Source organism: Myxocyprinus asiaticus, chromosome 37 (assembly GCF_019703515.2).
Source record: "Myxocyprinus asiaticus isolate MX2 ecotype Aquarium Trade chromosome 37, UBuf_Myxa_2, whole genome shotgun sequence".
Classification (NCBI taxonomy): Eukaryota; Metazoa; Chordata; class Actinopteri; order Cypriniformes; family Catostomidae; genus Myxocyprinus; species Myxocyprinus asiaticus.
Window position 1 is genome coordinate 2,199,366 of NC_059380.1, and position 13,091 is coordinate 2,212,456.

At 37.4% G+C, this 13,091-nt stretch overlaps 1 long non-coding RNA gene across 2 annotated transcripts in view; it reads left to right on the forward strand.

Annotated features, from left to right (window-relative positions):
- The window catches only part of LOC127428108 (uncharacterized), a 646,769-nt gene that overhangs the window by 564,070 nt on the left and 69,608 nt on the right, over window positions 1-13,091 (forward strand). Inside the window, exon 3 of one of the 2 annotated variants that reach the window (XR_007895025.1) lies at window positions 8,415-8,817. The exons of the other annotated variant lie outside the window; for it this stretch is intronic. This is a non-coding gene — a long non-coding RNA (uncharacterized LOC127428108). Of the gene's footprint in view, window positions 1-8,414; window positions 8,818-13,091 lie in introns of those variants that run through there. 2 annotated transcript variants of the gene reach the window in all.

A 13,091-nucleotide genomic window follows, 5' to 3' on the forward strand; every position in this document is an offset into this window, starting at 1 on the left:
TAGTAACCTTGACCAACCGTTTTGGGGATTTTGGTCTTTTCCTATTCAAGTAGATAGGAGCTGCACTTGAATGCTGCTTGTTTTACATAGAAAGATGTCCGCCAAGTGACCTGACTTGCCTAAAAAGACTTTGTTATAAAAGGAGCGATAATTCCTGCTGAAGAAATTATTGTGAGCATCTAAATTCCGGTAAATTTTCATCACCTCTCTTGACACTCATCAACAACACGTCTAGATAAGTCACTTCAGGTAAACATTTGACATTATTTGAGGATAATATGTTAACTCAGAGCCCTATTTAAATGATCTGTTAATGATACCAGAAGTGCTGCAGGAAAACTTGCGTTCAAATTCCTTGTTATTGTTTACTTGCTTAAAATGGTCTAAAAACGCACACCTGGCATATCACATTCTGAATTAAAGCACAAAGTTCCTATGTTGCCTAGTAACCACAAACAGCCTAAACTTAGGGAATGAACTATATTACTTGGCGAACAAATTGTTTCTTCAGATTATATTTAACTATCCATTGGAATGCTCATTAAAAATGTGTTCTTTCATCATATTGCTGTTGCTGCAGTTTTATAAAAGCAATAAGCCACTCAAGTCCATGCGTTACAATGACTTTACCATGAGAAAGGAGCTTTTAGAGCACGACTTGAGGCTTATAGCTTTATTAATGCAGCAAGTGTTGCATTGTTCATAAACTTATGTTTGGCAACCAGCATACAGGGTTCAATAAAATAAGTTAAGCTCAATCAGCAACATTTGTGGCATAATGTTGATTACGAAAAAATATCATTACGATTCGTCCCGTCCAAAAAAAAAAAAAAAAAAAAAAAAAAAAAAGCAAAAATAGAAAATCGAGGTTCCAGTGAGGCACTTACAACGGAAGTGAATGCGGCCAATTTTAGAGGGTTTAAAAGCAGGAATGTGAAGCTTCTAATTTTATAGAAGCACCTGCATCAATTCTTCTGTGACAACTTTTTAGGGTTTACAGTGTTACATTGTAAAAGCAACGAAGCTGTAAAATTGCAGGGCTCAACAATAAGGACTGCCCGATGGCCCGGGGTCAGTGTCAGAGAGATTCTGGCCAGCGCTGCATTTATAATCTTAGTGGAAACAGACAACACGGAGAGAACAAAGTCTTATAACTGAGCACTCAGATGTGAGCAAGCGCATGCAGACACCGAGCGTGCTCTAGAACTGTCCTCGCTCTTTTTTTAGTGTCTTAGCAGCAGCAATTACCAATGTGTAGAAAACAGCAGGATAAACCCCCACTTCATGAATTTCGTAGTGGGACTGCAAATCTTGCGCAACATTTTAAGTATCCCCACACATCACATGTTCACAGTGCACGAAATTCCCACATTGTTTTCATTTTAACATGTTGGTGAAAATTAGTAATCCACACACTGGAACACAAGAAATCAGCACAAGTATCTTTCTGTTGGGACTGTAAATCCATCTCTCTCCATGCTTCTCTCTCACCATCTCTCTCTCTGTGCAGTGCTGACACTGTTTAACGTGCATGCGCTCTCGTAAAGGGACAAAGCGCTAGTATTGTTCGCCCAGTAAATAAGCGCCTTTTATCTCATTAATTTGCCTTTAGAGATGAAGAGCTGAATGAAATGTTATAAATGTTGTTAAACCCCGGTTATACATATGGCTGGAAATCATGAGCTTCAGTATCCAAAATATAAGTATATATTTATTAGGTAATGTTTCAAAGTGTTAACATTATACTATATATGATAATGGTGTTTGCTATGAAAAGAAGCAAAGTCACTATGGCTATTAGGCTATTATTATCAGAGCTGTTCAGCTGCAAGGTGAAGATGTCTTCTTCATATCATCCTCTTAACACTCCTGTACATTTCTTATTTCTGAAATGTACAGGTATTTTTCTTTCTGTGCTTTGTGCATCAGTCAGTGCTGATCTTGTTTGGGATGTCAGATTTCATGTTTATATCCACACTCTTAATTCACAGATTAGGCCAGATATCTACCTACTGTATATTACACATCTCAACCAATTTAGTGACAAGTCTTCTCTCATGAATACAAATGTTTTACATTCAGCAAATAATCAAATCTTTAACTCAGCGACTAAATCTTTCATCCTGCTTGTGAAAAGACTACACATGGCCCAAAGATTGACATCATGACTAAACTGGTGACCAGAAACCCATCATCAGCTCCACAGAACTCTTTGCTTAAAAACACATGTGTAAATGGCAGGACAGCTGAGGTTAATATGATGTATTTATGAATGTATATCTGTAAAGCGCTTAAATGGGGTTACATAAGGCATAAATCACATCTTGCAAATTGTAAATGTGATTATTATATATATATATATATATATATATATATTTAGCTTCAGACTCATTCTTAGCATTGAGCCCTGAATTGGCTATAAATTTACAAAGAAAAGGTAAGTGATTTTATCGCACTAAAATCATGTTAACACACATATTGTTTATGTCTTGTGCCTATACTTTTGAAAGGACGAATCGAAATACTTTTTGTGTGTGCTAATCAACAGTATGCAACAAATGCTGTTGATTGAGCTCAACTTATATTGCACCTAGAATATTCCTTTAATATTATACATGAATGTATTTACTGAACATGAGTTTATTTAACATATTGCTCTTGCTGGCGTTTTATAAGAGCAATAAGCCAGTTCAGGCAATGCGTTACAGTGATTATAATTATTACTGCCGTGGAGCTTGTTTCACTCCAGGCATCAAAACAAAAATGTCCTGTTTAACTTACGAAATCATCTGCATATGACATTGTGCATAAAATATAAAAACATTACAGTAACTGTTAAGTGTAGGGAAGTAGAGTGTATCTTTATTAATAATTAAATCAACTCAGTGAGATTAATGGCTGTCTAATAAGGTCACGTCTGAGGAGCAGCATCCAGCTAAGAACACTTGATCTTGTATTCAGTCACTCAAGTCACAACTTCACCCAAGACAGAGAGATTCTGGTGAGAGGTTGAACAGTAGAGGCGCTTTTTCACTGTGGTGCTGGGAAATTAGTATTAGCTTGGACTGACTGAGCAAGTTAATAGTTCCGAGTACAGTTTGGTAACCCTGCTGAGATATCCGGGCCGGGAACGGTTTGTAATCATACCATACTGGACCATGCTCAAGTGAAGATGCTACTGGAACTGTTCCTCACTGAGCTCAGAACGGTTCGGCCCAATAGTGGAATATGAATGTGTACAGTATATATGTGTAGCACTAAATCTCACTGCTAATTATGAGAACGCTGTGTGGATTTTAAAACCTAGTAAGCCGCCTACCCAGGCAAGATTTTTGGGCATATAACATGCACTTAAAGAGTACTGTTATGAGATAGAGAAAGATTAGTTTACACTGCAGTGCTATTTTATTTTGTACTAGTGTTATTTTTTTGTTTTTATTATTAATATTATTTGCTTACTCTATTTGCACTTATTTTGCACCACTTCTCAGTGTGCATAACAAAGCAGCTGATGGCAACATTGGTTTTGTGACACCAGTAATGCACACTAAACTGTAATTGAGAGAGAGAGAGAGAGAGAGAGAGAGAGAGAGAGAGAGAGAGAGAGAGAGAGAGAGAGAGAGAAGAAAACAGAAAATGCTGAGAGGGAAGAGAGGAAATCACAATTTCTGTTGTTTGCGTCTCGTTCTGTTCTGTTTTTTACTCTCATAATGCTATTTGTGGCTGTTTAGCGGAGGAATTGTCTGGGCAGTGCTGATGGATGCAGTTTCCCAGTCCTGATTTAAAATCCCATTAGACTGTAATTACACTGGGTGAAAAGTCCAGATCGTTTTGGAGAGTTTAGGAGTTGCTTTCAAATGGATATTCATCTTTTATTCTGCTGAATGAGGCTCTTAAAGTTAGGATGTAAGCTATATGCGTGTAGCAGTATTATGCTAATTTTAACGCTGACTTAATCAGTCAAATATAAACACAAACACTGCAAATGTTGCACTATATTACCCTCAGTTCTCCCACCGGCCAGCCTTTATACGGGTTGTATACAGACTCTACCCTGGACTACACAGAGGGCAAATGAACACATGTGACTGACAGGTAGAACATGAAAGGTGACGCTCTACCTGGCAGGGTGAGCAATGTGAATGTCTTTCCCATCACTGTGAGAACACCGGCAAAAGACATGGCACAACATAGTTGTCGACGGGAGGAAAGACACCTTGTCAGAATGCCGGTGCAAACTCATTAAGAACGTTTGTGACCCAGAATATTCTGCCCTATTCCCTCTGTCAGCAGTGGCAGGGATGCTTCAATCTGTCCATCATGAACACTAGCATGAAGATCTGTATCATGCAGGTTATGCTTATAAAAAAAAAAAAAAAAAAAAAAAAAAACACCAACTGTAACACCACAGCAATGACTAAGAATCCTAAAGCAATCCATTTCTAAATTCCTCCGCAGTCCAAAAAGGCAATTTCATGAAACTAAGCTGCAAAAATGGCTCGTTCCGAAATCGGTGACTTTTTGATGTAAAAATATGGATAGATTAGCAAATAACTGCCCACATTTAGGCATGAACATTGGCTATTTATTATTCAACTGGTTTGCCCAGTCACAGTGAGGTAGGATAGATAGGAAGAACTAATGATAAGAGTGAAATGTGGGACAGTCCACCAAACCTCGTGCTGTTTCTGGCTGTGTAGCACCTGCCACTCTGCAGATCCTTCAGAGGAATCCCAACATTAGGGAAGGGTGGCAGTTTATTTTTTAAGCTTGAGTGGCACATTACAGTGCAAATAGTTGTGAACTGTTAGTATTATCAATGCAATTACCACTGAATATGTTAATTGACAAAAGGGTTTTATTAATTTTGTCGGCAATAATATTGGTGAGACGAAAAAGACGCATCATGATGTAGGATATTAGGTGCAGAAAAGCGAACAATTACTGCAATATGACTTGAATCTAGAAAACCCAACCTTTTAATCCTGGAATTCCTCAACGTCATAAATTAAAAGATTCTGCTTGACTAGGTGCCAAGAAGTCTAGCTGAAGCTCACATCTGGCCAATAAAACTAACAAAAGGGACTTGTCCAGATAGCACATGACTTGAGAACTTCATGCTCCTGAGGAAATACCCCCACATTTAATGGTTATCGCCTGACACTGCCATCAAGATCCTCTCTGCAAAGAGACCCTATAAGGGCAGAGGTTACGGGCAATAAAAGACAGAGAACACACTCCCAGGAAACCCTGGGAGAGGCTTAAAACACACTGTTTTTGTCCTTCGATATAAACCTGTTTGCTACACTTAAACTAGACTCATCAGATCATGAGACATCGTGATCATTATTCTGCAAACAGCAGCTAAAAAGGAATCCATGAACATTTCACACAAAGTCACTGTACTTCGCTGAGTTAACCCTCTAAAATGTACAGAATGCATTTGGATCCAAAATGTACACAATACCTAGCCTTGCTAGATAATTCTGAAAATTACTTTGACCTCTGATTACTTTTATAACTGACAAATTAATGGTTATAGTCTGATGTACCTTTTAAAATGTGTAAAGATTTGTAACTGACAAATCGATGATTGTAATCTTTAATCTTGTGTTATTCTTGTCATTTTTACTAAGAATGGTAACTATTCAGGATAAAACACCTCATGTTTACTATCGTTGAAAGTCTTTCTGCATTTCAAGAATGTTTATGTTAATTAATTTTTGATATATTCAGTTGTATCCAAGATATAAAAGTTCATGATTAAACATGCACTATTACGAGCGGGAAGTTTGTAAGAATCCTCCCCACAAAGGATTGTAAATCAGCTGTGAATAGGACAGACCAGTTGACCTTTTGACTCTGAAAAGCCACTTCTGATTGGCTCAGGGCACCTTTGGGGTGTGGCCAATTTCAGCTCAAATGTTTCCTACCAAGGAAGAAGTCTTCGGTGGTGGTCTCCTCTCTTCTTCGGCTCTCTTGCTCTTCACTTCCTCTGCAGCTCCTCTGCACTCTTGCCCTCGTGGCTTGCAACCTCCATGCTATGTAGAGTCCAAGGAAACTCGGGACCCGAAGTCCAGAGGAAGCCTCTCACTCTCTGCTCTACGGGTTACACACAAGTAATGGAGTCTCGAGTCCTCCTTGCGGAAGGCCTCACTTCAAAGCCCACCTCATCATCCATCGAGACAATAACTATCCACAATCATAACAGAGTCCAAGGCAAGGAAAAGCAATGCAAGGAAACGCAACGACACGCAAGTACATCTCCAGACTTTTGCTGAAAGTGCTGGTGTATTATTTAAATAGTTTAGGTAATCCGATTGCAAATCGATATAGACTCAAAGAAGGATAAATGGTTCTTAAGGCATTGTCAACAGACTCCATAAAGTTCATTTTCTCTGTATTGATCATTCTGTCACTTTACTCACCATCCTGTTTCAAGTTGTATGTGTTAGATTAGTTTATGTTTAGAATAGCAATAAAGTTTGTATTCAACGATAATTTGACTGTGGTATATTTTGATAAAAGAATCTAGTCACTGATTTTAAAAGATTTTGCTTCAAAGCTATACCTAAAATATGTGAAATTATTTTCAATAGTCCATGAGAATAATATTACTCTAATAAGGGAATTATGATGAATTCACTTATCGAAGCTAATTTCTCACAATAGAAATTGTGAGCAGATACAACGAGACATTGTATTACGATTTTAATGGTGGAGAATTTTATTCAGACAAATAATCTAATTATTTGTCATTTATCTTTCTTGCGCGACTAATTCCATTATAAATTTCCTTACATAATAATGATGTAGAGTGTGGAGAATTTAAATTAATACATAACACACATACTGTTCCTACAATGACGATAATCAGATGGTTTTAGTTAAAGGTGCTATATGTAAGATTGACAACATGCGTTTGAAATGGGTATTGCAGTTCAAATTCAAAATATTGGAGAGTTGTCTGCCCCGCCCCGGACTCGAAGCTCATGCTGGTTGCCAGAATGTTGACATGCAAATTAGCCAACTCAGCATCTTCCAAAGGTATCACCAATATTTATCCTTGTTTCACTACGCCTCTAGTCATGGTGGTTTTTAGATGGATGGCGAGGCTTTTTAGGTCAGGTGGAATCTGTTGTCTCTGATCCAGTTCGTTTGCTGGCTTCCATGGCTGTAGCACGCAGTGTTGTTTGCCTGCAAATTTATTCAAATCTGGCAACCTGGCTTTGTCGAAATGCAATTGGTGAGTGGGCAGTGGGCGGAATCACACAGGCCAAAACAAAAACAGAAATTCCGGCCTGGAATGGAAACTTCCAACCAGAATATACTGGCTGTAGCATTGTTATCGGAGATGCCAGTATTTCAACTTAACATGTTTCCTAATTCTCTAATGACATTATGGTCATTTTATGATTTAGTACAGTAAAAATATTACTGTTAGCACCTTTAAAACATACTGTTGATGCAAATATGATGCAAAAAAAAAAAAAAATAATAATATATATATACAGGTGCATCTCAATAAATTAGAATGTCGTGGAAAAGTTCACTTATTTCAGTAGTTCAACTCAAATTGTGAAACTTGTGTATTAAATAAATTCAATGCACACAGACTGAAGTAGTTTAAGTCTTTGGTTCTTTTAATTGTGATGATTTTGGCTCACATTTAACAAAAACCCACCAATTCACTCTCTCAAAAAATTAGAATACATCATAAGACCAATAAAAAAAACATTTTTAGTGAATTGTTGGCCTTCTGGAAAGTATGTTCATTTACTGTATATGTACTCAATACTTGGTAGGGGCTCCTTTTGCTTTAATTACTGCCTCAATTCGGCGTGGCATGGAGGTGATCAGTTTGTGGTACTGCTGAGGTGGTATGGAAGCCCAGGTTTCTTTAACAGTGGCCTTCAGCTCATCTGCATTTTTTGGTCTCTTGTTTCTCATTTTCCTCTTGACAATACCCCATAGATTCTCTATGGGGTTCAGGTCTGGTGAGTTTGCTGGCCAGTCAAGCACACCAACACCATGGTCATTTAACCAACTTTTGGTGCTTTTGGCAGTGTGGGCAGGTGCCAAATCCTGCTGGAAAATGAAATCAGCATCTTTGAAAAGCTGGTCAGCAGAAGGAAGCATGAAGTGCTCCAAAATTTCTTGGTAAACAGGTGCAGTGACTTTGGTTTTCAAAAAACACAATGGACCAACACCAGCAGATGACATTGCACCCCAAATCATCACAGACTGTGGAAACTTAACACTGGACTTCAAGCAACTTGGGCTATGAGCTTCTCCACCCTTCCTCCAGACTCTAGGACCTTGGTTTCCAAATGAAATACAAAACTTGCTCTCATCTGAAAAGAGGACTTTGGACCCACTGGGCAACAGTCCAGTTCTTCTTCTCCTTAGCCCAGGTAAGACGCCTCTGACGTTGTCTGTGGTTCAGGAGTGGCTTAACAAGAGGAATACGACAACTGTAGCCAAATTCCTTGACACGTCTGTGTGTGGTGGCTCTTGATGCCTTGACCCCAGCCTCAGTCCATTCCTTGTGAAGTTCACCCAAATTCTTGAATCGATTTTGCTTGACAATCATAAGGCTGCGGTTCTCTTGGTTGGTTGTGCATCTTTTTCTTCCACACTTTTTCCTTCCACTCAACTTTCTGTTAACATGCTTGGATACAGCACTCTGTGAACAGCCAGCTTCTTTGGCAATGAATGTTTGTGGCTTACCCTCCTTGTGAAGGGTGTCAGTGATTGTCTTCTGGACAACTGTCAGATCAGCAGTCTTCCCCATGATTGTGTAGCCTAGTGAACCAAACTGAGAGACCATTTTGAAGTGTTTTGAGTTGATTAGCTGATTGGCATGTCACCATATTCTAATTTTTTGAGATAGTGAATTGGTGGGTTTTTGTTAAATGTGAGCCAAAATCAACACAATTAAAAGAACCAAAGACTTAAACTACTTCAGTCTGTGTGCACTGAATTTATTTAATACACGAGTTTCACAATTTGAGTTGAATTACTGAAATAAATGAACTTTTCCACGACATTCTAATTTATTGAGATGCACCTGTATATATATATATATATATATATATATATATATATATATATATATATATATATATATATATATATATATATATATATATTGTAAGAAAGAAAAACATACTGAAAAAAAATAGAATTTACTTGATTTAATCATGTGCATTGATTCCACATGAATCAATTAAGTTACATCAACATTTTTTTTTTGAATGACTATTTTTAAATGACCAATTAAGTAGCCTCAAAGTGATTTTATACGTGCCCCTAAAATGATACAATTCCTCAGTTTTACCTTTTTGTGTCACATTACTGATTTATGTTGTAATGTTATGCTCGTTAGCTAACTTTTAGCTAGCAATAGCATATATTAGCATGCTGAATGATAAGTAATTGTGCCATGAGTAAAGCAACATGCAACATGTTTGTGTACCCGTCTATGCACAAATCTCCACTCATACTTGATTGGCTCATATTCACCCTACATAAATGTAATCTAATAGAGTGCCCATTTGAGAGAACTACATTAATCGAAAACAAAGAATACAAAATTAAAAGAAAAATAACATTTTGTTGCGTAGATCAGAAATAAAATGATTTAATAAATCGGACAACCTGTGTTTTCCAGTTTTTAAGTGTAGAAAAAAATTATTTAAATAATCCAGTTATAGTATGTTGAGGATTTCCAGCTTGAGCTTCGTTAGCTGAACACCTGGTACAGTAAACTCTACTAAAGAGTTAATTACCTCACTCAAGCACATCATATAACTGTGACATTAATAAGATATATACACAACATAAACTCACTTCTGCACAGACAGTGAAGCAAATGCACAGGTGAACTTGAACTAAGTTACTCGCATTGTGATTTTCTTAAATGCGCACAACATGTAACACAAAATACTAAACGTGAGAAATTCACAACAGAGTAACTAAAAAGTAGCTGAAATTTCAGTGTATTTCTTAAATGCTCTTAATTCCGGAGCTCAGGTTTACAGGACATAAACTTTAATATGTTGATATGTGTTTAAATAACTGTAAGAAGTTTATACATTTTCCAAAATGTCTGAATATATATATAAGTGGTCTGTTACAGTTTGATATGGTTTTTGTCATTTTGCACATTACCGTCAACTAGTTTTTGTTATTGCTGTTGACTAAAATGATATGCAATTTTAGTCCGAGTAAAATTTTCTAAAAACAATAACTATGAAATGATGAAATATTAACAAAGTTTTAAGGCATTTTCAAATGACAAACAAAAAAACTGTTCAGATTAACACTGTCAACATTTCATATAGTGATGCAGGCTTTGCAATGAGGCTGTTATCAATGTATGGGATGAGTAGCACGTAAATGTTGCTACTCATTTCACATGTGTAGAGGACACTTTCATAGACCTCTTACAGGTACAGCAGCAAAAAAATGGACTTAACATGGATGTTACAGAATAAAAAAATAAATAAAAAAATTTCACACCATAAATTATTATTTGCGCAAAGCATGCCAGTACTATGAACATTTTTTACAATTACAAAGAAGTTTCAATCCCACTCTGAGGATTCAACTCTGCAAAACCAGGCCAGAATTTCAGGGTTTTCTGCACAACACAGATTGTAAATCTAATGGATACGGTACACTGGAGGAGACAGAAAGAACAAGGACGAGACCGCCCTCTCATCAGAGTGCAGTAAAAAGAATAGCAGGTGGCCTCCGCTGAGGTAGCCAAAGACCGAGGGCTGTACAACAAATGTATGTGGGTGAACATTCCCCAGAGGGTGGCATGGCCGTGTTTTTCTCTCAACCATGAGGGAGACAGACCTGTGCTGTTGCCATGAGCAATCTTGTCACAGCAACCATTCAACAGTGCAGGCATGCAAAAAACAGACAATGTGGTCGCCACTACAGTACATTACAGTAGCATAATGAAAACAGCCAGGCATCTTTCCAGGCAGCCATGATCCCACAGGGGGACCTGCAGCAGGGGATTGTGGATACATTGAATTGTGCTTCACTCAGTTATAAAGAAGAGCAAATAAATAAGGCAGATGCTATTTGCAATAAGAGCAACTAGTGTTAGATGATTTTTGCACCTCAGGGAACACACAAACTGATCAAATGTATACACTGAATGCACTGTAAGTCACTTTGCATAAAAGCATCTGCCAAATGCATAAATGTAAATGTAAATAGTGGCAAATACTATTTGCACACCTTATTAAATGTCAGTGTTTATTGTGTTTATGTATAGTCCCACAGACACCCTACACCCACCCCTAGGCTGCCCCTAAAACTAACTCTAACCTTAACTTACAAAAAATAACCACGGCTTTACTAGTTTAATATCACCATTGTATTTTGTAGTAAAATCTCAGTAACCACAATTAAACATGGTTATTATATTGACACTATATTACTGTAGTCATGGTTAATTGCATTAAAACAATGGCTTTCACCAAAAACATGGTTACTCAAATATTACTATAGTAAAACCATGGCTAAATTTACCTGGATTAAACCTTTATATATAAACATTTTACTAAAATATATACATGTTTTTTTTTTTTTTTGTGTGTTAAATCGACTTGATACTAGAGTATTGCTATTTTACATTTCAACAAGATGCTACAATAACATTCAGGGACTTACTAAATCATTCGCTCCATCCATGATTCTCAGGAATGCTTTACATAGTACAATCAGCCAGCATTACCTTTATTTGCCTTTTTTTATTAATGTAAGAATGCACATTGAGCATGTACAATGTGAACACACACACTTGCAATGCTTTGGCCAGGCATTTACATCTGCATTTGCTTCAAGCATGTTTTTGGCCTAGGAGTAAACTCACTTTTGCAGATTTCCCCCCATAATGAGCACAGAAAATGTGGACAAAGTGTGAACGCTGCATATAGGCGGATTCAATGTGGGCTAAAGTATGCTGAAGAGCAGTTCTTGGTTGTTGATGAAATACTATTCATGAATGGACAAATTTACTAATAGTTAGGTCTACTTGTTATTTAGCGCACACTTGTCACACCAAAGCAACTTACTGTACACAGGCTGGGTTTCCATCCTACAATTTTTAATGTGAATTTTACATTTGCACTTGAATGGGATCGCTTGATATGCTCGATTTCGCTCTCGAAATTCGCTTAAAAGTTTATACACTATGTAGAGGTGGATATTCTAGGGTTTTGCACAATTTGTCTTTGCACTCAATGCAATGCACATTAAGGGGATGGAAGCAGTTTATTCACAAAACAATGACACGTTTCAACCATTTGTGCACGTGTTTCCACTCCTCACAACAAAGCAATTCCTTGAACTTAGCCATTGACATTCGCAAGTATTTAACCCACAGCTGGTCATTAAAGTGGATTCTCACAATCCGCCAAAGGCTGGTGCCGTATGGGCATAGTAGCTGTTCCAGCCCTCATTATATGAGATATTATATTCATTCTACAGCATCTCCTGGCAGCATTTAATAAAATAGCATGCAATTGCTCCAATACCGCAAACACAAGCAAGGAAGTCAGTCAGCTGACAAGGCATGCTCCGTTAAGATAATGCCCATGACTTAGTGAAAAGAAACACGGAATGATTCACATTTTCTTTAGTATTTTTTATTTTTTTTAAATGCTCTTAAACATGCAACACATTTGGATGGAAAACCAGCTATTGATTACATCACACCGTATTCCCAGGACCACTCCAGGGTTCTCACTCTTACTCTTAATCACCTGGCTATCACAAATTACCACTTTAAATACATACAGTATCTCAAACTCACTATTGGGTATCTATGGCTGCTGAAATTTCTCAACTTATAACACTAAAATTTGAATGGAGGGAATATTTCTTGACAAAGAAGTGATTGCACTGATCAAAAGCTCTTTGATATTCAAATCATCTGGGTCAAGCAAGCGTTCAGTCTCTCATTGCGAGTCTGTGGAGCGTTTGTTGAGACAAAGCGCAGCGCTCTAAGAGACTGAGGAACACGATGTACTCTCTGAATTCATTTGAATGCATTTCTATGAAGCATG